This window comes from Carica papaya, chromosome 5 (genome assembly GCF_054855325.1).
Source record: "Carica papaya isolate Zhongbai chromosome 5, ASM5485532v1, whole genome shotgun sequence".
Lineage (NCBI taxonomy): Eukaryota > Viridiplantae > Streptophyta > Magnoliopsida > Brassicales > Caricaceae > Carica > Carica papaya.
This window is the reverse complement of record NC_142313.1, coordinates 30,665,715-30,683,905: the sequence shown is the minus strand read 5'-3', so window position 1 is coordinate 30,683,905 and position 18,191 is coordinate 30,665,715. Positions and strand designations below refer to the sequence as shown.

The 18,191-nt window shown below is 46.8% G+C and overlaps 7 non-coding genes and 29 pseudogenes across 7 annotated transcripts; all 36 read right to left on the bottom strand.

Moving 5' to 3' along the window:
* Nucleotides 1-362: 362 nt before the first annotated feature.
* LOC148263232 (5S ribosomal RNA) lies at nt 363-481 on the bottom strand (annotated as a pseudogene).
* A 206-nt stretch (nt 482-687) lies between these two features.
* On the bottom strand, nt 688-806 carry LOC148263231 (5S ribosomal RNA). Its single transcript, XR_015820694.1, has one exon. It is a non-coding gene; the product is annotated as a 5S ribosomal RNA (ribosomal RNA).
* Nucleotides 807-1,011: 205 nt separating this feature from the next.
* Nucleotides 1,012-1,129, bottom strand: LOC148263230 (5S ribosomal RNA; annotated as a pseudogene).
* A 530-nt stretch (nt 1,130-1,659) lies between these two features.
* Nucleotides 1,660-1,777, bottom strand: LOC148263229 (5S ribosomal RNA; annotated as a pseudogene).
* A 560-nt stretch (nt 1,778-2,337) lies between these two features.
* LOC148263228 (5S ribosomal RNA) lies at nt 2,338-2,456 on the bottom strand. Its single transcript, XR_015819580.1, has one exon. It is a non-coding gene; the product is annotated as a 5S ribosomal RNA (ribosomal RNA).
* Nucleotides 2,457-2,665: 209 nt separating this feature from the next.
* LOC148263227 (5S ribosomal RNA) lies at nt 2,666-2,784 on the bottom strand (annotated as a pseudogene).
* A 203-nt stretch (nt 2,785-2,987) lies between these two features.
* LOC148263226 (5S ribosomal RNA) lies at nt 2,988-3,105 on the bottom strand (annotated as a pseudogene).
* Nucleotides 3,106-3,666: 561 nt separating this feature from the next.
* Nucleotides 3,667-3,785, bottom strand: LOC148263225 (5S ribosomal RNA; annotated as a pseudogene).
* A 205-nt stretch (nt 3,786-3,990) lies between these two features.
* Nucleotides 3,991-4,109, bottom strand: LOC148263224 (5S ribosomal RNA; annotated as a pseudogene).
* A 561-nt stretch (nt 4,110-4,670) lies between these two features.
* Nucleotides 4,671-4,789, bottom strand: LOC148263223 (5S ribosomal RNA). Its single transcript, XR_015820394.1, has one exon. It is a non-coding gene; the product is annotated as a 5S ribosomal RNA (ribosomal RNA).
* A 209-nt stretch (nt 4,790-4,998) lies between these two features.
* LOC148263222 (5S ribosomal RNA) lies at nt 4,999-5,117 on the bottom strand (annotated as a pseudogene).
* A 204-nt stretch (nt 5,118-5,321) lies between these two features.
* LOC148263221 (5S ribosomal RNA) lies at nt 5,322-5,439 on the bottom strand (annotated as a pseudogene).
* A 206-nt stretch (nt 5,440-5,645) lies between these two features.
* LOC148263220 (5S ribosomal RNA) lies at nt 5,646-5,764 on the bottom strand (annotated as a pseudogene).
* Nucleotides 5,765-7,002: 1,238 nt separating this feature from the next.
* LOC148263219 (5S ribosomal RNA) lies at nt 7,003-7,121 on the bottom strand. The gene has a single exon (XR_015820584.1). It is a non-coding gene; the product is annotated as a 5S ribosomal RNA (ribosomal RNA).
* Nucleotides 7,122-7,326: 205 nt separating this feature from the next.
* LOC148263218 (5S ribosomal RNA) lies at nt 7,327-7,445 on the bottom strand (annotated as a pseudogene).
* Nucleotides 7,446-7,650: 205 nt separating this feature from the next.
* LOC148263217 (5S ribosomal RNA) lies at nt 7,651-7,769 on the bottom strand (annotated as a pseudogene).
* Nucleotides 7,770-8,328: 559 nt separating this feature from the next.
* Nucleotides 8,329-8,447, bottom strand: LOC148263216 (5S ribosomal RNA; annotated as a pseudogene).
* Nucleotides 8,448-8,652: 205 nt separating this feature from the next.
* On the bottom strand, nt 8,653-8,771 carry LOC148263215 (5S ribosomal RNA; annotated as a pseudogene).
* A 235-nt stretch (nt 8,772-9,006) lies between these two features.
* On the bottom strand, nt 9,007-9,125 carry LOC148263214 (5S ribosomal RNA; annotated as a pseudogene).
* Nucleotides 9,126-9,330: 205 nt separating this feature from the next.
* LOC148263213 (5S ribosomal RNA) lies at nt 9,331-9,449 on the bottom strand (annotated as a pseudogene).
* Nucleotides 9,450-9,654: 205 nt separating this feature from the next.
* On the bottom strand, nt 9,655-9,773 carry LOC148263212 (5S ribosomal RNA; annotated as a pseudogene).
* A 556-nt stretch (nt 9,774-10,329) lies between these two features.
* Nucleotides 10,330-10,448, bottom strand: LOC148263211 (5S ribosomal RNA; annotated as a pseudogene).
* Nucleotides 10,449-10,653: 205 nt separating this feature from the next.
* Nucleotides 10,654-10,772, bottom strand: LOC148263210 (5S ribosomal RNA). Its single transcript, XR_015819572.1, has one exon. It is a non-coding gene; the product is annotated as a 5S ribosomal RNA (ribosomal RNA).
* A 562-nt stretch (nt 10,773-11,334) lies between these two features.
* On the bottom strand, nt 11,335-11,453 carry LOC148263209 (5S ribosomal RNA; annotated as a pseudogene).
* Nucleotides 11,454-12,016: 563 nt separating this feature from the next.
* Nucleotides 12,017-12,135, bottom strand: LOC148263208 (5S ribosomal RNA; annotated as a pseudogene).
* An 885-nt stretch (nt 12,136-13,020) lies between these two features.
* Nucleotides 13,021-13,139, bottom strand: LOC148263207 (5S ribosomal RNA; annotated as a pseudogene).
* A 205-nt stretch (nt 13,140-13,344) lies between these two features.
* LOC148263206 (5S ribosomal RNA) lies at nt 13,345-13,463 on the bottom strand. Its single transcript, XR_015820338.1, has one exon. It is a non-coding gene; the product is annotated as a 5S ribosomal RNA (ribosomal RNA).
* Nucleotides 13,464-14,379: 916 nt separating this feature from the next.
* LOC148263205 (5S ribosomal RNA) lies at nt 14,380-14,498 on the bottom strand (annotated as a pseudogene).
* Nucleotides 14,499-14,733: 235 nt separating this feature from the next.
* On the bottom strand, nt 14,734-14,852 carry LOC148263204 (5S ribosomal RNA; annotated as a pseudogene).
* Nucleotides 14,853-15,058: 206 nt separating this feature from the next.
* Nucleotides 15,059-15,177, bottom strand: LOC148263203 (5S ribosomal RNA). The gene has a single exon (XR_015819816.1). It is a non-coding gene; the product is annotated as a 5S ribosomal RNA (ribosomal RNA).
* Nucleotides 15,178-15,382: 205 nt separating this feature from the next.
* Nucleotides 15,383-15,501, bottom strand: LOC148263202 (5S ribosomal RNA; annotated as a pseudogene).
* Nucleotides 15,502-16,416: 915 nt separating this feature from the next.
* On the bottom strand, nt 16,417-16,535 carry LOC148263201 (5S ribosomal RNA; annotated as a pseudogene).
* Nucleotides 16,536-16,744: 209 nt separating this feature from the next.
* LOC148263200 (5S ribosomal RNA) lies at nt 16,745-16,863 on the bottom strand (annotated as a pseudogene).
* A 203-nt stretch (nt 16,864-17,066) lies between these two features.
* Nucleotides 17,067-17,184, bottom strand: LOC148263199 (5S ribosomal RNA; annotated as a pseudogene).
* A 558-nt stretch (nt 17,185-17,742) lies between these two features.
* LOC148263198 (5S ribosomal RNA) lies at nt 17,743-17,861 on the bottom strand (annotated as a pseudogene).
* Nucleotides 17,862-18,067: 206 nt separating this feature from the next.
* Nucleotides 18,068-18,186, bottom strand: LOC148263197 (5S ribosomal RNA; annotated as a pseudogene).
* Nucleotides 18,187-18,191: the final 5 nt, after the last annotated feature.

Genomic DNA, 18,191 nt, shown 5'->3' with positions numbered 1-18,191 from the left:
AAAAATGGTTGCAACACGAGGACTACCTAAGAAAATGGGTGAAATATAAGGACTTCGCAGGAGGTCACCCATCCTAGTGCTTCTCTAGCCCAAGCACCCTTAACTTGCGGAGTTCTGATAGAATCCGTTGCATTGGTGCTGGTATGATTGCTCATGTGTCATTCTGCGCTGCAAATACATACACTTTTTTTCCCTCCATCCCTCCTCCCGTCATTTGTTTCCTTGTGCGTGCACTCTGCATCTCTCTTTCTCGTTCTAATATCGATTAAAATGCCCCTGCTTCTTGACTCACATTTGCGTATAAACCAGTGGACCCTCGTTCCAGTCGCGCTTAACGTCGAACGACCCGTCTGAAAAAAAAACTAGTGCGACACAAGGACTTCCCAGGAGGTCACCCATCCGAGTATTACTCTCGCCCAAGCACAATTAACTGCGGAGTTCTGATGGGATCCGATGCATTAGTGCTGGTATGATGGCACCCGTTTAATTTTGCGCTGCAAATACATAAACTCTTTCTCCTTCCATCGCCCCTTCCGTCATTTGTTTCCTTGTTCGTGCACTCTGCATCTCTCTTTCTCGTTCTAATATCAAGTAATATGCTCCGGCACCGTGACTCACCTTTGCAAATGAACCAGCGGTTTATAATTCCATTCGTGCATAACATCGAAAAACCCATCCGAAAAAAAATAGGAGCAACACGATGGTTTCCCAGGTGGTCACCCATCCGAGTACTACTCTCGCCCAAGCACACTTAACTGCGGAGTTCTGATGGGATCCAGAGTTTTAGTGCTGGTATGATCGCACCTGTTTAATTTCGCGCTGCAAATACATACACTCCTTCTCCTTTCTTCCCCCGCTCGTCATTTGTTTCCATGTGCGTTCACACTTCACCTCTCATTCTCGTTCTAATATCGATTAAAATGCCCCTGCTTCTTGACTCACATTTGCGTATAAACTAGCGGACCCTAGTTCCAGACGCGCGTAACGTCGAACGACCCGTCTGAAAAATAATTGGTGCGACACGAGGACTTCCCAGGAGGTCAACCATCCGAGTACTAATCTCGCCAAGCACACTTGACTGCGGAGTTCTGATGGGATCTGGTGCATTAGTGCTGGTATGATCGCACCCGTTTAATTCTGCGCTGCAAATAGATAAACTCATTCTCCATTCTTCCCCCTCCCGTCATTTGTTTCCTTGTGCGTGCGCACTGCACCTCTCGTTCTCGTTCAAATATCAGGTAAAATGCCACGGCGCCGTGACTCACATTTGCGAATAAATCTGTGGACCATAATTAAAGTCGCGCGTAATGCCGAACGGCACATCTGAAAAAAAAAATGGGCGCAACACGAGAACTTCCCAGGAGGTAACCCATCATTGTACTACTTTCGCCAAAGTACACATAACTGCGGAGTTCTTATGGGATCTGGTGCATTTGTGCTGGTGTGACCGCACATGTTTAATTTCGTGCTGAAAATACATACACACCATCTTCCCTCCCCCCCTCCCATCATTTGTTTCCTTGTGCGTTCACACTGCACCTCTCCTTCTCGTTCTAATATCGATTAAAATGCCCCTGATTCTTGACTCACATTTGCGTATAAACCAGCGGACCATAGTTCCAGTCTCGCGTAACGTCGAACGACCCATCTGAAAAAAAATTGTTGCGATACGAGGACTTCCCAAGAGGTCACCCATCCGAGTACTACACTCGCCCAAGCACACTTAATTGCAGAGTTCTGATGGGATCCAGTGCATTAGTGCTGGTATGATGCCACTTGTTTAATTTTGCGCTTCAAATACATACACTCCTTCTCTTTTCTTCCTCATCCCGTCATTTGTTTCCTTGTGCGTGCGCACTGTGCCTCTCGTACTCGTTTTAATATCAAGTAAAATACCACGGCGCCGTGACTCACATTTGCGAATAAACCTGCGGACCATAAATCAAGTCGCGCGTAACGTCGAAAGAATCATTTACAAAAAGATGGGTTCAACACGAGGACCTACCAAGAAAATGGGTGAAATATAAAGACTTTGCATGAGGTCACCCATCCGAGTACTTTTGTCACCCAAGCACCCTTAACTGCGGAGTTCTGATAGAATCTGTTGCATTAGTGCTGGTATGATCCCTCATGTTTCATTCTGCACTGCAAATACATGCACTCTTTCTCCTCCCATCCCCCCTCCCGTCATTTGTTTCCTTGTGCGTGCACTCTGCATCTCTCTTTATCGTTCTAATATCAAGTAATATGCCCCAGCACCGTGACTCACCTTTGCAAATGAACCAGTGGTTTATAATTCCATTCGCGCGTAACGTCGAACAACCCATCCGAAAAAAATAGGTACAACACGAGGGCTTCCCAAGTGGTCACCCATCCGAGTACTACTCTCGCCCAAGCACACTTAACTGCGGAGTTCTGATGGGATCCGGGGCTTTAGTGCTGGTATGATCGCACCTGTTTAATTTCGCGCTGCAAATAGATAAACTCCTTCTCCTTTCTTCCCCCTCCCGTCATTTGTTTCCTTGTGTGTGCGCACTGCACCTCTCGTTCTCGTTCAAATATCAAGTAAAATGCCACAGCGCCGTGACTCACATTTGCGAATAAATCTGCGGACCATAATTAAAGTCGCTCGTAACGTCGAACGGCACATCTGAAAAAAAGAAAATTGGTGCAACAGGAGAACTTCCCAGGAGGTAACCCATCATTGTACTACTTTCGCCAAAGCACACTTAACTGCGGAGTTCTGATGGGATCTGGTGCATTTGTGCTGGTGTGACCGCACCTGTTTAATTTCGTGCTGAAAATACATACACTCCTTCTTCCCTCCCCCATCCCATCATTTGTTTCCTTGTGCGTTCACACTACACCTCTCCTTCTCGTTCTAATATCGATTAAAATGCCCCTGATTCTTGACTCACATTTGCGTATAAACCAGCGGACCATAGTTCCAGTCGCGCGTAACGTCAAACGACCCATTTGAAAAAAAATTGTTGCGATACGAGGACTTCCCAAGAGGTTACCCATCCGAGTACTACTCTCGCCCAAGCACGCTTAACTACAGAGTTCTGATGGGATCGAGTGCATTAGTGCTGGTATGATGCCACTTGTTTAATTTTGCGCTTCAAATACATATACTCCTTCTCTTTTCTTCTTCCTCCCGTCATTTGTTTCCTTGTGCGTGCGCACTGCACCTCCCGTACTCGTTATAATATCAAGTAAAATGCCACGGCGTCGTGACTCAAATTTGCGAATAAACCTGCGGACCATAAATCAAATCGCGTGTAACGTCGAAAGAATCATCTGCAAAAAGATGGGTGCAACACGAGAACCTCCCAAGAAAATAGGTGAAATATAAGGACTTCGCAGGAGGTCACCCATCCGAGTACTTTTCTCGCCCAAGCACCCTTAACTGCAGAGTTCTGATAGAATCCCTTGCATTAGTGCTGGTATGATCCCTCATGTTTCATTCTGCACTGCAAATACATACACTCTTTCTCCTTCCATCCCCCCTCCCGTCATTTGTTTCCTTGTGCGTGCACTCTGCATCTCTCTTTATCGTTCTAATATCAAGTAATATGCCCCAGCATCGTGACTCACCTTTGCAAATGAACCACCGGATTATAATTCCGTTCGCGCGTAACGTCGAACAACCCATCCGAAAAAAAATATAAGCAACACGAGGGCTTCCCAGGTAGTCACCCATCCAAGTACTACCCTCGCCCAAGCACACTTAATTGCGGAGTTCTGATGGGATCTGGAGCTTTAGTGCTGGTATGATCGCACCTGTTTATTTTCGCGCTGCAAATACATACACTCCTTCTCCTTTCTTCCCCCTCCCGTCATTTGTTTCCTTGTGCGTTCACACTTCACCTCTCATTCTCGTTCTAATATCGATTAAAATGCCCCTGCTTCTTGACTCACATTTGCGTATAAACAAGCGGATCCTAGTTCCAGACGCGCGTAATGTCGAGCGACCCGTCTGAAAATAAATTTGTGCGACACGAGGACTTCCTAGGAGGTCACCCATCCGAGTACTAATCTCGCCCAAGCACACTTAACTGCGGAGTTCTGATGGGATCCGGTGCATTAGTGCTGTTATGATCGCACCTGTTTAATTTCGCGCTGCAAATACATAAACTCATTCTCCTTTCTTCCCCCTCCCGCCATTTGTTTCCTTATGCGTGCGCACTGCACCTCCCGTGCTCGTTCTAATATCAAGTAAAATGCTACGTTGCCGTGACTCACATTTGCAAATAAACCTGAGGACCATAATTCAAGTCGCGCGTATCGTCGAAAGAATCATCTGCAAAAAAATGGGTGCAACACGAGCACTTCCTAAGAAAATGGGTGAAATATAAGGACTTCGCAGGAGGTCACCCATCCTAGTGCTACTCTCGCCCAAGCACCCCAACTTACGGAGTTTTGATAGAATCCGTTGCATTGGTGCTGGTATGATTGCTCATGTTTCATTCTGCGCTGCAAATACATACACTTTTTCTCCCTCCATCACCCCTTCCGTCATTTGTTTCCTTGTGCGTGCACTCTGCATCTCTCCTTCTCGTTCTAGTATCGATTAAAATGCCCCTGCTTCTCGACTCACATTTGCGTATAAACCAGTAGACCCTAGTTCCAGTCGCGCGTAGCGTCGAACGACCCGTCTGAAAAAAAAATTAGTGCGACACGAGGACTTCCCAGGAGGTCACCCATCCGAGTACTACTCTCACCCAAGCACACTTATCTGCAGAGTTCTGATGGGATCCGGTGCATTAGTGCTGGTATGATCGCACCAGTTTAATTTCGCGCTGCAAATACATAAATTCCTTCTCCTTTCTTCCCCCTCCTGTCATTTGTTTCCTTGTGCGTGCGCACTGCACCTCTCGTTCTCGTTCAAATATCAAGTAAAATGCCACGGCGCCGTGACTCACATTTGCGAATAAATCTGCGGACCATAATTAAAGTCGCGCGTAACGTCGAACGGCACATCTGAAAAAAAAAAAATTGGTGCAACACGAGAACTTCCCAGGAGGTAACCCATCATTGTACTACTTTCGCCAAAGCACACTTAACTGCGGAGTTCTGATGGGATCCGGTGCATTTGTGCTGGTGTGACCGCACCTGTTTAATTTCGTGCTGAAAATACATACACTCCTTCTTCCCTCCCCCCCTCCCATCATTTGTTTCCTTGTGCGTTCACACTGCACATCTCCTTCTCGTTCTAATATCGATTAAAATGCCCCTGATTCTCGACTCACATTTGCGTATAAACCAGCGGACCATAGTTCCAGTCGTGCGTAACGTCGAACGACCCATCTGAAAGAAAATTGTTGCGATACGAGGACTTCCCATGAGGTCACCCATCCGAGTACTACTCTCGCCCAAGCACACTTAATTGCAGAGTTCTGATGGGATCCAGTGCATCAGTGCTGGTATGATGCCACTTGTTTAATTTTGCGATTCAAATACATACACTCCTTCTCCTTTCTTCCCCCTCCCGTCATTTGTTTCTTTGTGCGTTCACACTTCACCTCTCATTCTCATTCTAATATCGATTAAAATGCCCCTGCTTCTTGACTCACATTTGCGTATAAACCAGCGAACCCTAGCTCTAGACGCGCGTAACGTCGAACGACCCGTCTGAAAAAGAATTGGTGCGACACGAGGACTTCCCAGGAGGTCACCCTTCCGAGTACTAATCTCGCCCAAGCAAACTTCACTGCGGAGTTCTGATGGGATCCGGTGCATTTGTGCTGGTGTGACCGCACCTGTTTAATTTTGTGCTGAAAATACATACACTCCTTCTTCCCTCCCCCCCTCCCATCATTTGTTTCCTTGTGCGTTCACACTGCAACTCTCCTTCTCGTTCTAATATCGATTAAAATGCCCCTGATTCTCGACTCACATTTGCGTATAAACCAGCAAACCATAGTTCCAGTCGAGTGTAACGTCGAACAACCCATCTGAAAAAAAATTGTTACGATACGAGGACTTCCAAAGAGGTCACCCATCCGAGTACTACTCTCGACCAAGCACACTTAACTGCAGATTTCTGATGGGATCCAGTGAATTAGTGCTGGTATGATGCCACTTGTTTAATTTTGCGCTTCAAATACATACACTCCTTCTCTTTTCTTCCTCATCCCGTCATTTGTCTCCTTGTGCGTGCGCACTGCACCTCTTGTACTCGTTCTAATATCAAGTAAAATGCCACGGCGCCGTGACTCACATTTGCGAATAAACCTGCGGACCATAAATCAAGTCGCGCGTAACGTCGAAAGAATCATATGCAAATAGATGGGTGCAACACGAGGACCTCCCAAGAAAATGGGTGAAATATAAGGACTTCGCAGGAGGTCACCCATCCCAGTGCTACTCTCGCCCAAGCACCCCTAACTTGCGGAGTTCTGATAGAATCCGTTGCATTGGCACTGGTATGATTGCTCATGTTTCATTATGCGCTGCAAATACGTACACTTTTTCTCCCTCCATCACCCCTTCCGTCATTTGTTTCCTTGTGCGTGCACTCTGCATCTCTCCTTCTCGTTCTAATATCGATTAAAATGCCCCTGCTTCTTGACTCACATTTGTGTATAAACCAGTAGACCCTAGTTCCAGACACGCGTAACGTCGAACGACCCGTCTGAAAAAAAATTGGTGCGACACGAGGATTTCACAAGAAAATGGGTGAAATATAAAGACTTCGCAGGAGGTAACCCATGCTAGTACTACTCTCGCCCAAGCACCCTTACCTACGGAGTTCTGATAGAATCTGTTGCATTTGTGCTGGTTTGATCGCACCGGTTTCATTTCGTGCTCAAAATACATACACTCCTTCTTCTTCCCTCCCCCTCCCATCCATTGTTTCCTTGTGCGTTCACATTGCACCTCTCCTTCTCGTTCTAATATCGATTAAAATGCCCCTGCTTCTTGACTCACATTTGCGTATAAACCAGCGGACCCTAGTTCCAGTCGCCCGTAACGTCGAACGACCCGTCTGAAAAAAAATTGGTGCGACACGAGGAATTCCCAGGAGGTCACCGATCCGAGTACTACTCTCGCCCAAGCACACTTAACTGCGGAGTTCTGATGGGATCCGGTGCATTAGTGCTGGTATGATCGCACCCGTTTAATACCGCGCTGCAAATACATAAACTCCTTCTCCTTTCTTCCCCCTCCCGTCATATGTTTCCTTGTGCGTGCACTCTGCATCTCTCTTTCTCGTTCTAATATCAAGTAATATGCCCCGGCACCGTGACTCACCTTTGCAAATGAACCAGCAGTTTATAATTCCATTCGCGCGTAACGTCGAACAACCCATCCGAAAAAAAATAGGTGCAACACGAGGGCTTCCCAGGTGGTCACCCATCCGAGTACTACTCTCGCCAAAGCACACTTAACTGCGGAGTTCTGATGGGATTCGGAGCTTTAGTGCTGGTATGATAGCACCTGTTTAATTTTGCGCTGCAAATACATACACTCCTACTCCTTTCTTCACCCTCCCGTCATTTGTTTCCTTGTGGGTTCACACTTCACCTCTCATTCTCGTTCTAATATCGATTAAAATGCCCCTGCTTCTTGACTCACATTTGCGTATAAACCAGCGGACCCTAGTTCCAGACGCGCGTAACGTCGAACGACCCGTCTGAAAAAAAATTGGTGCGACACGAGGACTTCCCAGGAGGTCAGCCATCCGAGTACTAATCTCGCCCAAGCAAACTTCACTGCGGAGTTCTGATGGGATCCGGTGCATTAGAGCTGGTATGATCGCACCTGTTTAATTTCACGCTGCAAATACATAAACTCATTCCCCTTTCTTCCCCCTCCCGTCATTTGTTTCCTTGTGCGTGCGCACTGCACCTCCCGTTCTCGTTCTAATATCAAGTAAAATGCTACAGCGCCGTGACTCACATTTGTGAATAAACCTGAGGACCATAATTGAAGTCGCGCGTAACGTCGAAGGAATCATCTGCAAAAAAATAGGTGCAACACGAGGACTTCACAAGAAAATGGGTGAAATATAAGGACTTCGCAGGAGGTAACCCATGCAAGTACTACTCTCGCCCAAGCACCCCTACCTACGGAGTTCTGATAGAATCCGTTGCATTAGTGCTGGTATGATCGCACCTGTTTCATTTCGTGCTCAAAATACATATACTCCTTCTCCTTCCCTCCCCCTCCCATCAATTGTTTCCTTGTGCGTTCACACTGCACCTCTCCTTCTCGTTCTAATATCGATTAAAATGCCCCCGCTTCTTGACTCACATTTGCGTATAAACCAGCGGAACCCAGTTCCAGTCGCGTGTAACGTCGAACGACCCGTTTGAAAAAAAATTGGTGCGACACGAGGACTTCCCAGGAGGTCACCCATCCGAGTACTACTCTCGCCCAAGCACACTTAACTGCAGAGTTATGATGGGATCCGGTGCATTAGTGGTGGTACGATCGCATCCGTTTAATTCCGCGCTGCAAATACATAAACTCTTTCTCCTTTCTTCCCCCTCCCGTCATATGTTTCCTTGTGCGTGCGCTCTGCATCTCTCTTTCTCGTTCTAATATCAAGTAATATGCCCCGGCACCGTAACTCACCTTTGCAAATGAACCAGCGGTTTATAATTCCATTCTCGCGTAACGTCAAACAACCCATCCGAAAAAAAATAGGTGCAACACGAGGGCTTACCAGGTGGTCACCCATCCGAGTACTACTCTCGCCCAAGCACACTTAACTGCGGAATTCTGATGGGATCCGGAGCTTTAGTGCTGGTATGATCGAACCTGTTTAATTTTGCGCTGCAAATACATACACTCCTTCTCATTTCTTCCCCCTCCCGTCATTTGTTTCCTTGCGCGTTCACACTTCACCTCTCATTCTCATTCTAATATCGATTAAAAAGCCCCTGCTTCTTGACTCACATTTGCGTATAAACCAGCGGACCCTAGTTCCAGACACGCGTAACGTCGAATGACCCGTCTGAAAAAAAATTGGTGCGACACGAGGATTTCACAAGAAAATGGGTGAAATATAAGGACTTCACATGAGGTAACCCATGCTAGTACTACTCTCACCCAAGCACCCTTACCTACGGAGTTCTGATAGAATCCGTTGCATTAGTGCTGGTATGATCGCACCTGTTTCATTTCGTGCTCAAAATACATACACTCCTTCTCCTTCCCTCCCCCTCCCATCAATTGTTTCCTTGTGCGTTCACACTGCACCTCTCCTTCTCGTTCTAATATCGATTAAAATGCCCCTGCTTCTTGACTCACATTTGCGTATAAACCAGCGGACCCTAGTTCCAGTCGCCCGTAATGTCGAACGACCCGTCTGAAAAAAAATTGGTGCGACACGAGGACTTCCCAGGAGGTCACCGATCCGAGTACTACTCTTTCCCAAGCAAACTTAACTGCAGAGTTCTGATGGGATCCGGTGCATTAGTGGTGGTACGATCGCACCCGTTTAATTCCGCGCTGCAAATACATAAACTCCTTCTCATTTCTTCCCCCTCCCGTCATATGTTTCCTTGTGTGTGCGCTCTGCATCTCTCTTTCTCGTTCTAATATCAAGTAATATGCCCCGGCACCGTGACTCACCTTTGCAAATGAACCAGCGGTTTATAATTCCATTCGCGCGTAACGTCGAACAACCCATCCGAAAAAAAATAGGTGCAACACGAGGGCTTCCCAGGTTGTCACCCATCCGAGTACTACTCTCGCCAAAGCACACTTAACTGCGGAGTTCTGATGGGATCCGGAGCTTTAGTGCTGGTATGATCGAACCTGTTTAATTTTGCGCTGCAAATACATACACTCCTCCTTTCTTCCCCCTCTCGTCATTTGTTTCCTTGTGCGTTCACACTTCACCTCTCATTCTCGTTCTAATATCGATTAAAATGCCCCTGCTTCTTGACTCACATTTGCGTATAAACCAGCGGACCCTAGTTCCAGACACGCGTAACGTCGAACGACCCGTCTGAAAAAGAATTGGTGCGACACGAGGATTTCACAAGAAAATGGGTGAAATATAAAGACTTCGCAGGAGGTAACCCATGCTAGTACTACTCTCACCCAAGCACCCTTACCTACGGAGTTCTGATAGAATCTGTTGCATTTGTGCTGGTTTGATCGCACCTGTTTCATTTCGTGCTCAAAATACATACACTCCTTCTCCTTCCCTCCCCCTCCCATCAATTATTTCCTTGTGCGTTCACATTGCACCTCTCATTCTCGTCCTAATATCGATTAAAATGCCCCTGCTTCTAGACTCACATTTGCGTATAAACCAGCGGACCCTAGTTCTAGTCGCGCGTAACGTCGAACGACCCGTCGGAAAAAAAATTGGTGCGACACGAGGACTTCCCAGGAGGTCAACCATCCGAGTACTACTCTCACCCAAGCACACTTAACTGCGGAGTTCTGAAGGGATCCGGGGCTTTAGTGCTGGTATGATTGCACCAGTTTAGTTTCGCGCTGCAAATACATACACTCATTCTCTTTTCTTCCCCCTCCCGTCATTTGTTTCTTTGTGCGTGCACTCTGCATCTCTCTTTCTTGTTCTAATATCGATTAAAATGCCCCTCCTTCTTGACTCACATTTGCGTATAAACCAGTGGACCCTAGTTCCAGTTGCGCGTAACATCGAACGACCCGTCTGAAAAAAAATTGGTGCGACACGAGGACTTCCCAAGAGGTCACCCATCTGAATACTACTCTCGCCCAAGCACACTTAACTGCGGAGTTCTGATGGGATCCGGTGCATTAGTGCTGGTATGATCGCACCTGTTTAATTCTGTGCTGCAAATTCATTAACTCCTTTTCCTTTCTTCCCCCTCCCGTCATTTGTTTCCTTGTGCGTGCGCACTGCACCTCTCGTGTTCGTTCTAATATCAAGTAAAATGCTACGGTGCCGTGACTCATATTTGCGAATAAACCTGAGGACCATAATTCAAGTCGCGCGTATCGTCGAAAGAATCATCTGCAAAAAAATGGGTGCAACAAGAGGACTTCCTAAGAAAATGGGTGAAATATAAGGACTTCGCAGGAAGTCACCCATCCTAGTGCTACTCTCGCCCAAGCACCCTTAACTTGCGGAGTTCTGATAGAATCTGTTGCATTGGTGCTGGCATGATTGCTCATGTTTCATTCTGCGCTGCAAATACGTACACTTTTTCTCCCCCCATCCCCCCTCCCGTCGTTTATTTCCTTGTGCGTGCACTCTGCATCCCTCTTTCTCGTTCTAATATCGATTAAAATGCCCCTGCTTCTTGACCCACATTTGCGTATAAACCAGCGGACCCTAGTTGCAGTCGCGCGTAACGTCGAATGACCCGTCTGAAAAAAAAATTAGTACGACACGAGGACTTCCCAAGAGGTCACCCATCCGTGTACTACTCTCGCCCAAGCACACTTAACTGCGGAGTTCTGATGGGATCCGGTGCATTAGTGCTGGTATGATCGCACCTGTTTAATTCTGCGCTGCAAATACATAAACTCCTTCTCCTTTCTTCCCCCTCCCGTCATTTCTTTCCTTGTGCGTGCGCACTGCACCTCCCGTGCTCGTTCTAATATCAAGTAAAATGCTACGGTGCTGTGACTCACATTTGCGAATAAACCTGAGGACCATAATTCAAGTCGCGCGTATCGTCGAAAGAATCATCTACAAAAAGATGGGTTCAACACGAGGACTTCTTAAGAAAATGGGTGAAATATAAGGACTTCGCAGGAGTTCACCTATCCTAGTGCTACTCTCGCCCAAGCACCCTTAACTTGCGGAGTTCTAATAGAATCCATTACATTGGTGCTGGTATGATTGCTCATGTTTCATTCTGCGCTGCAAATACATACACTTTTTCTCCCTCTATCCCCCCTCCCGTCATTTGTTTCCTTATGCGTGCACTCTGCATCTCTCCTTCTCGTTCTAATATCGATTAAAATGTCCCTGCTCCTTGACTCACATTTGCGTATAAACCAGTGGACCCTAGTTCCAGTCGCGCGTAACGTCGTACGACCCGTCTGAAAAAAAAAATTAGTGCGACACATGGACTTCCCAGGAGGTCACCCATCCGAGTACTACTCTCGCCCAAGCACACTTAACTGCGTAGTTCTGATGGAATCCGGTGCATTAGTGCTAGTATGATCGCACCTATTTAATTTTGCGCTGCAAATACATAAAGTCCTTCTCATTTCTTCCCCCTCCCGTCATTTGTTTCCTTGTGCGTGCGCACTGCACCTCTCGTTCTCGTTCAAATATCAAGTAAAATGCCACGGCGCCGTGACTAGCATTTGCGAATAAATCTGCAGACTATAATTAAAGTCCCGCGTAACGTCGAACGGCATATCTGAAAAAAAAATTGGTGCAACACGAGAACTTCCCAGGAGGTAACCTATCATTGTACTACTTTCGCCAAAGCACACTTAACTGCAGAGTTCTGATGGGATCCAGTACATTAGTGCTGGTATGATTCCACTTGTTTAATTTTGCGCTTCAAATACATACACTCCTTCTCTTTTCTTCCACCTCCCGTCATTTGTTTCCTTGTGCGTGCGCACTGCACCTCCCGTACTCGTTCTAATATCAAGTAAAATGTCACGGCGGCGTGACTCACATTTACGAACAAACCTGCGGACCATAAATCAAGTCGCGCGTAACGTCGAAAGAATCATCTGCAAAAAGATGGGTGCAACACGAGGACCTCCCAAGAAAATGGGTGAAATATAAGGACTTCGTAGAAGGTCACCCATCCGAGTACTTTTCTCGCCCAAGCACCCTTAACTGCGGAGGTCTGATAGAATCCGTTGCATTAGTGCTGGTATGATCCCTCATGTTTCATTTTGCACTGTAAATACATACACTTTTTCTCCTCCCATCCCCCCTCCCGTCATTTGTTTCCTTGTGCGTGCACTCTGCATCTCTCTTTCTCGTTCTAATATAAAGTAATATGCCCCGGCACCGTGACTCATCTTTGCAAATGAACCAGCGGTTTATAATTCTATTCGCGCGTAACGTCGTACGACCCATCTGAAAAAAAATTAGTGCGACACGAGAACTTCCCAGGAAGTCACCAATCCGAGTACTACGCTCGCCCAAGCACACTTAACTGCGGAGTTCTGATGGGATCCGGAGCTTTAGTGCTGGTATGATCGCACCTGTTTACTTTCGCGCTGCAAATACATACACTCCTTCTCCTTTCTTCCCCCTCCCGTCATTTGTTTCCTTGTGCGTTCACACTTCACCTCTCATTCTTTTTCTAATATCGATTAAAATGCTCCTGCTTCTTGACTCACATTTGCGTATAAACCAGCGGACCCTAGTTCCAGACGCGCGTAACGTCGAACGACTCGTCTGAAAAAAAATTGGTGCAACACGAGGACTTCCCAGGAGGTCACCCATCCGAGTACTAATCTCGCCCAAGCACACTTCACTGCGGAGTTCTGATGGGATCCGGTGCATTAGTGCTGGAATGATCGCACCTGTTTAATTTCGCGCTGCAAATACATAAACTCATTCCCCTTTCTTCCCCCTACCGTCATTTGTTTCCTTGTGCGTGCGCACTGCACCTCCTGTTCTCGTTCTAATATCAAGTAAAATGCTACAGGGTCGTGACTCACATTTGCGAATAAACTTGAGGACCATAATTCAAGTCGCGCATAACATCGAAAGAATCATCTGCAAAAAAATGGGTGCAACACGAGGACTTCACAAGAAAATGGGTGAACTATAAGGACTTCCCAGGAGGTAACCCATGCTAGTACTACTCTCGCCCAAGCACCCTTACCTACGGAGTTCTGATAGAATCCGTTGCATTAGTGCTGGTATGATCGCACCTATTTAATTTCGCGCTGCAAATACATAAACTCATTCCCCTTTCTTCCCCCTACCGTCATTTGTTTCCTTGTGCGTGCGCACTGCACCTCCTGTTCTCGTTCTAATATCAAGTAAAATGCTACAGCGTCGTGACTCACATTTGCGAATAAACTTGAGGACCATAATTCAAGTCGCGCGTAACATTGAAAGAATCATCTGCAAAAAAATGGGTGCAACACGAGGACTTCACAAGAAAATGGGTGAAATATAAGGACTTCCTAGGAGGTAACCCATGCTAGTACTACTCTCGCCCAAGCACCCTTACCTACGGAGTTCTGATAGAATCCGTTGCATTAGTGCTAGTATGATCGCACCTATTTCATTTCGCGCTGCAAATACATAAACTCCTTCTCCTTTCTTCCCCCTCCCGTAATTTGTTTCCTTGTGCGTGCGCACTGCACCTCCTGTTCTCGTTCAAATATCAAGTAAAATGCCACGGGGAGGTGACTCACATTTGCAAATAAATCTGCGGACCATAATTAAAGTCGCGCGTAACGTCGAACGGCACATCTGAAAAAAAAAAAAGGGTGCAACACGAGAACTTCCCAGGAGGTAACCCATCATTGTACTACTTTCGCCAAAGCACACTTAACTGCGGAGTTCTGATGGGATCCGTTGCATTTGTGCTGGTATGATCGCACCCGTTTAATTCCGCGCTGCAAATACATAAACTCCTTCTCCTTTCTTCCCCCTCCCGTCATTTGTTTCCTTGTGCGAGCGCACTGCACCTCCCGTGCTCGTTCTAATATCAAGTAAAATGTCACGGCGCCGTGACTCACATTTTCGAATAAACCTGAGGACCATAAATCAAGTTGCGCGTAAAGTCAAAAGAATCATCTGCAAAAAGATGGGTGCAACACGAGGACCTCCCAAGAAAATGGGTGAAATATAAGGACTTCGCAGGAGGTCACCCATCCGAGTACTTTTCTCGCCCAAGCACCCTTAACTGCGGAGTTCTGATGGGATCCGGTGCATTAGTACTGGTATGATCGCACCCGTTTAATTCAACGCAGCAAATACATACACTCTTTCTCCTTCCATCCCCCCTCCCGTCATTTGTTTCCTTGTACGTGCGCACTGCACCTCTCGTTCTCGTTCAAATATCAAGTAAAATGCCACGGCGCCATGACTCACCTTTGCAAATGAACCTCCGGTTTAAAATTCCATTTGCGCGTAACGTTGAACAACCCATCCGAAAAAAAAGAGGTGCAACACAAGGGCTTCCCAAGTGGTCACCCATCCGAGTACTACTCTCGCCCAAGCACACTTAACTACGGAGTTCTGATGGGATCCGGGGCTTTAGTGCTGGTATGATCGCACATGTTTAAATTCGCGCTGCAAATACATACACTCCTTCTCCTTTCTTTCCCCTCCCGTCATTTGTTTCCTTGTGCGTTCACACTTCACCTCTCATTCTCGTTCTAATATCGCTTAAAATGCCCCTGCTTCTTGACTCACATTTGCATATAAACCAGCGGACCCTAGTTCCAGACGCGCGTAACGTCGAACGACCAGTCTGAAAAAAAATTGGTGCAACACGACGACTTCCCAGGAAGTCACCCATCCGAGTACTAATCTCGCCCAAGCACACTTCACTGCGGAGTTCTGATGGGATCCGGTGCATTAGTGCTGGTATGATCGCACCTGTTTAATTTCGCGCTGCAAATACATAAACTCATTCCCCTTTCTTCCCCCTCTCGTCATTTGCTTCCTTGTGCGTGCGCACTGCACCTCCCGTTCTCGTTCTAATATCAAGTAAAATGCTACAGCGCCGTGACTCACATTTGCGAATAAACCTGAGGACCATAATTCAAGTCGCACGTAACGTCGAAAGAATCATCTGCAAAAAAATGGGTGCAACACGAGGACTTCACAAGAAAATGGGTGAAATATAAGGACTTCGCAAGAGGTAACCCAAGCTAGTACTACTCTCGCCCAAGCACCCTTACCTACGGAGTTCTGATAGAATCCGTTGCATTAGTGCTGGTATGATCGCAACCGTTTAATTCCGCACTGCAAATACATAAACTCCTTCTCCTTTCTTCCCCATCCCGTCATTTGTTTCCTTGTGCGTGCGCACTGCACCTCCCGTGCTCGTTCTAATATCAAGTAAAAATCTACGGTACCGTGACTCACATTTACGAATAAACCTGAGGACCATAATTCAAGTCGTGCGTATCGTCGAAAGAATCATCTGCAAAAAAATGTGTGCAACACGAGGACTTCCAAAGAAAATGGGTGAAATATAAGGACTTCGCAGGAGGTCACCCATCCTAGTGCTACTCTCGCCCAAGCACCCTTAACTTGCGGAGTTCTGATAGAATCCATTGCATTTGTGCTGGTATGATTGCTCATGTTTCATTCTGCGCTGCAAATACATACACTTTTTCTCCCTCCATCCCCCCTCCCGACATTTGTTTCCTTGTGCGTGCACTCTGCATCTCTCCTTCTCGTTCTAATATCGATTAAAATGCCCATACTTCTTGACTCACATTTGCGTATAAACCAGTGGACCCTAATTCCAGTCGCGTGTAATGTCGAACGACCCGTCTGAAAAAAAAATAGTGCGTCAGGAGGACTTCCCAGGAGGTCACCCATCTGAGTACTACTCTCGCCCAAGCGCACTTAACGGCGGAGTTCTAATGGGATTCGGTGCATTAGTGCTGGTATGGTCACAACTGTTTTACTTTGCGCTGTAAATACATAAACTTCTTCTCCTTTCTTCCCCCTCCCGTCATTTGTTTCCTTGTGCGTGCGCACTGCACCTCTCGTTCTTGTTCAAATATCAAGTAAAATGCCACGGCGCCGTGACTCACATTTGCGAATAAATCTGCGGACCATAATTAAAGTCACGCGTAACGTCGAACGACACATCTAAAAAAAAGAAAATGGGTGCCACACGAGAACTTCCCAGGAGGTAACCCATCATTGTACTACTTTCGCCAAAGCACACTTAACTGTGGAGTTCTGATGGGATCCGGTGTATTTGTGCTGGTGTGACCGCACCTGTTTAATTTTGTGCTGAAAATACATGCACTCCTTCTTCCCTCCCCCCTCCCATCATTTGTTTCCTTGTGCGTTCACACTGCACCTCTCCTTCTCGTTCTAATATCGATTAAAATGCCCCTGATTCTTGACTAACATTTGCGTATAAATGAGCAGACCATAGTTCCAATCACGCGTAACGTCGAACGACCCATCTGAAAAAAAATTGTTGCGATACGAGGACTTCCCAAGAGGTCACCCATCCGAGTACTACTCTCGCCCAAGCACACTTAACTGCAGGGTTCTGATGGGATCCAGTGCATTAGCGCTGGTATGATGCCACTTGTTTAATTTTGCGCTTCAAATAGATACACTCCTCTTTTCTTCCTCATCCCGTCATTTGTTTCCTTGTGCGTGCGCACTGCACCTCCCGTACTCGTTCTAATATCAAGTAAAATGCCATGGCGCCGTGACTCACATTTGCGAATAAACCTGCGGACCATAAATCAAGTCGCGCGTAACGTCGAAAGAATCATCTGCAAAAAGATGGGTGCAACACGAGTACCTCCCAAGAAAATGGGTGAAATATAAGGACTTCGCAGGAGGTCACCCATCCGAGTACTTTTCTCGCCCAAGCACCCTTAACAGCGGAGTTCTGATAGAATCCGTTGCATTAGTGCTGGTATGATCCCTCATGTTTCATTCTGCACTGCAAATACATACACTCTTTCTCCTCCCATCCCCCCTCCCGTCATTTGTTTCCTTGTGCGTGCACTCTGCATCTCTCTTTCTCGTTCTAATATCAAGTAATATGCCCCGGCACCGTGACTCACCTTTGCAAATGAACCAGCGGTTTATAATTCCCTTCGCGCGTAACGTCGAACAACTCATCCGAAAAAAAATAGGTGCAACCCGAGGGCTTCCCAGGTGGTCACCGATCCGAGTACTACTCTCGCCCAAGCACACTTAACTGCGGAGTTCTGATGGGATCCGGGGCTGTAGTGCTGGTATGATCGCACCTGTTTAATTTAGCGCTGCAAATACATACACTCCTCCTTTCTTCCCCCTCCCGTCATTTGTTTCCTTGTGCGTGCGCACTGCACCTCTCGTTCTCGTTCAAATATCAAGTAAAATGCCACGGCGCCGTGACTCACATCTGCGAATAAATCTGCGGACCACAATGAAAGTCGCGCGTAACGTCGAACGGCACATCTGAAAAAAAGAAAATGGGTGCAACACGAGAACTTCCCAGGAGGTAACCCATCATTGTACTACTTTCACCAAAGCACACTTAACTGCGGAATTCTGATGGGATCCGGTGCATTAGTGCTGGTGTGACCGCACCTGTTTA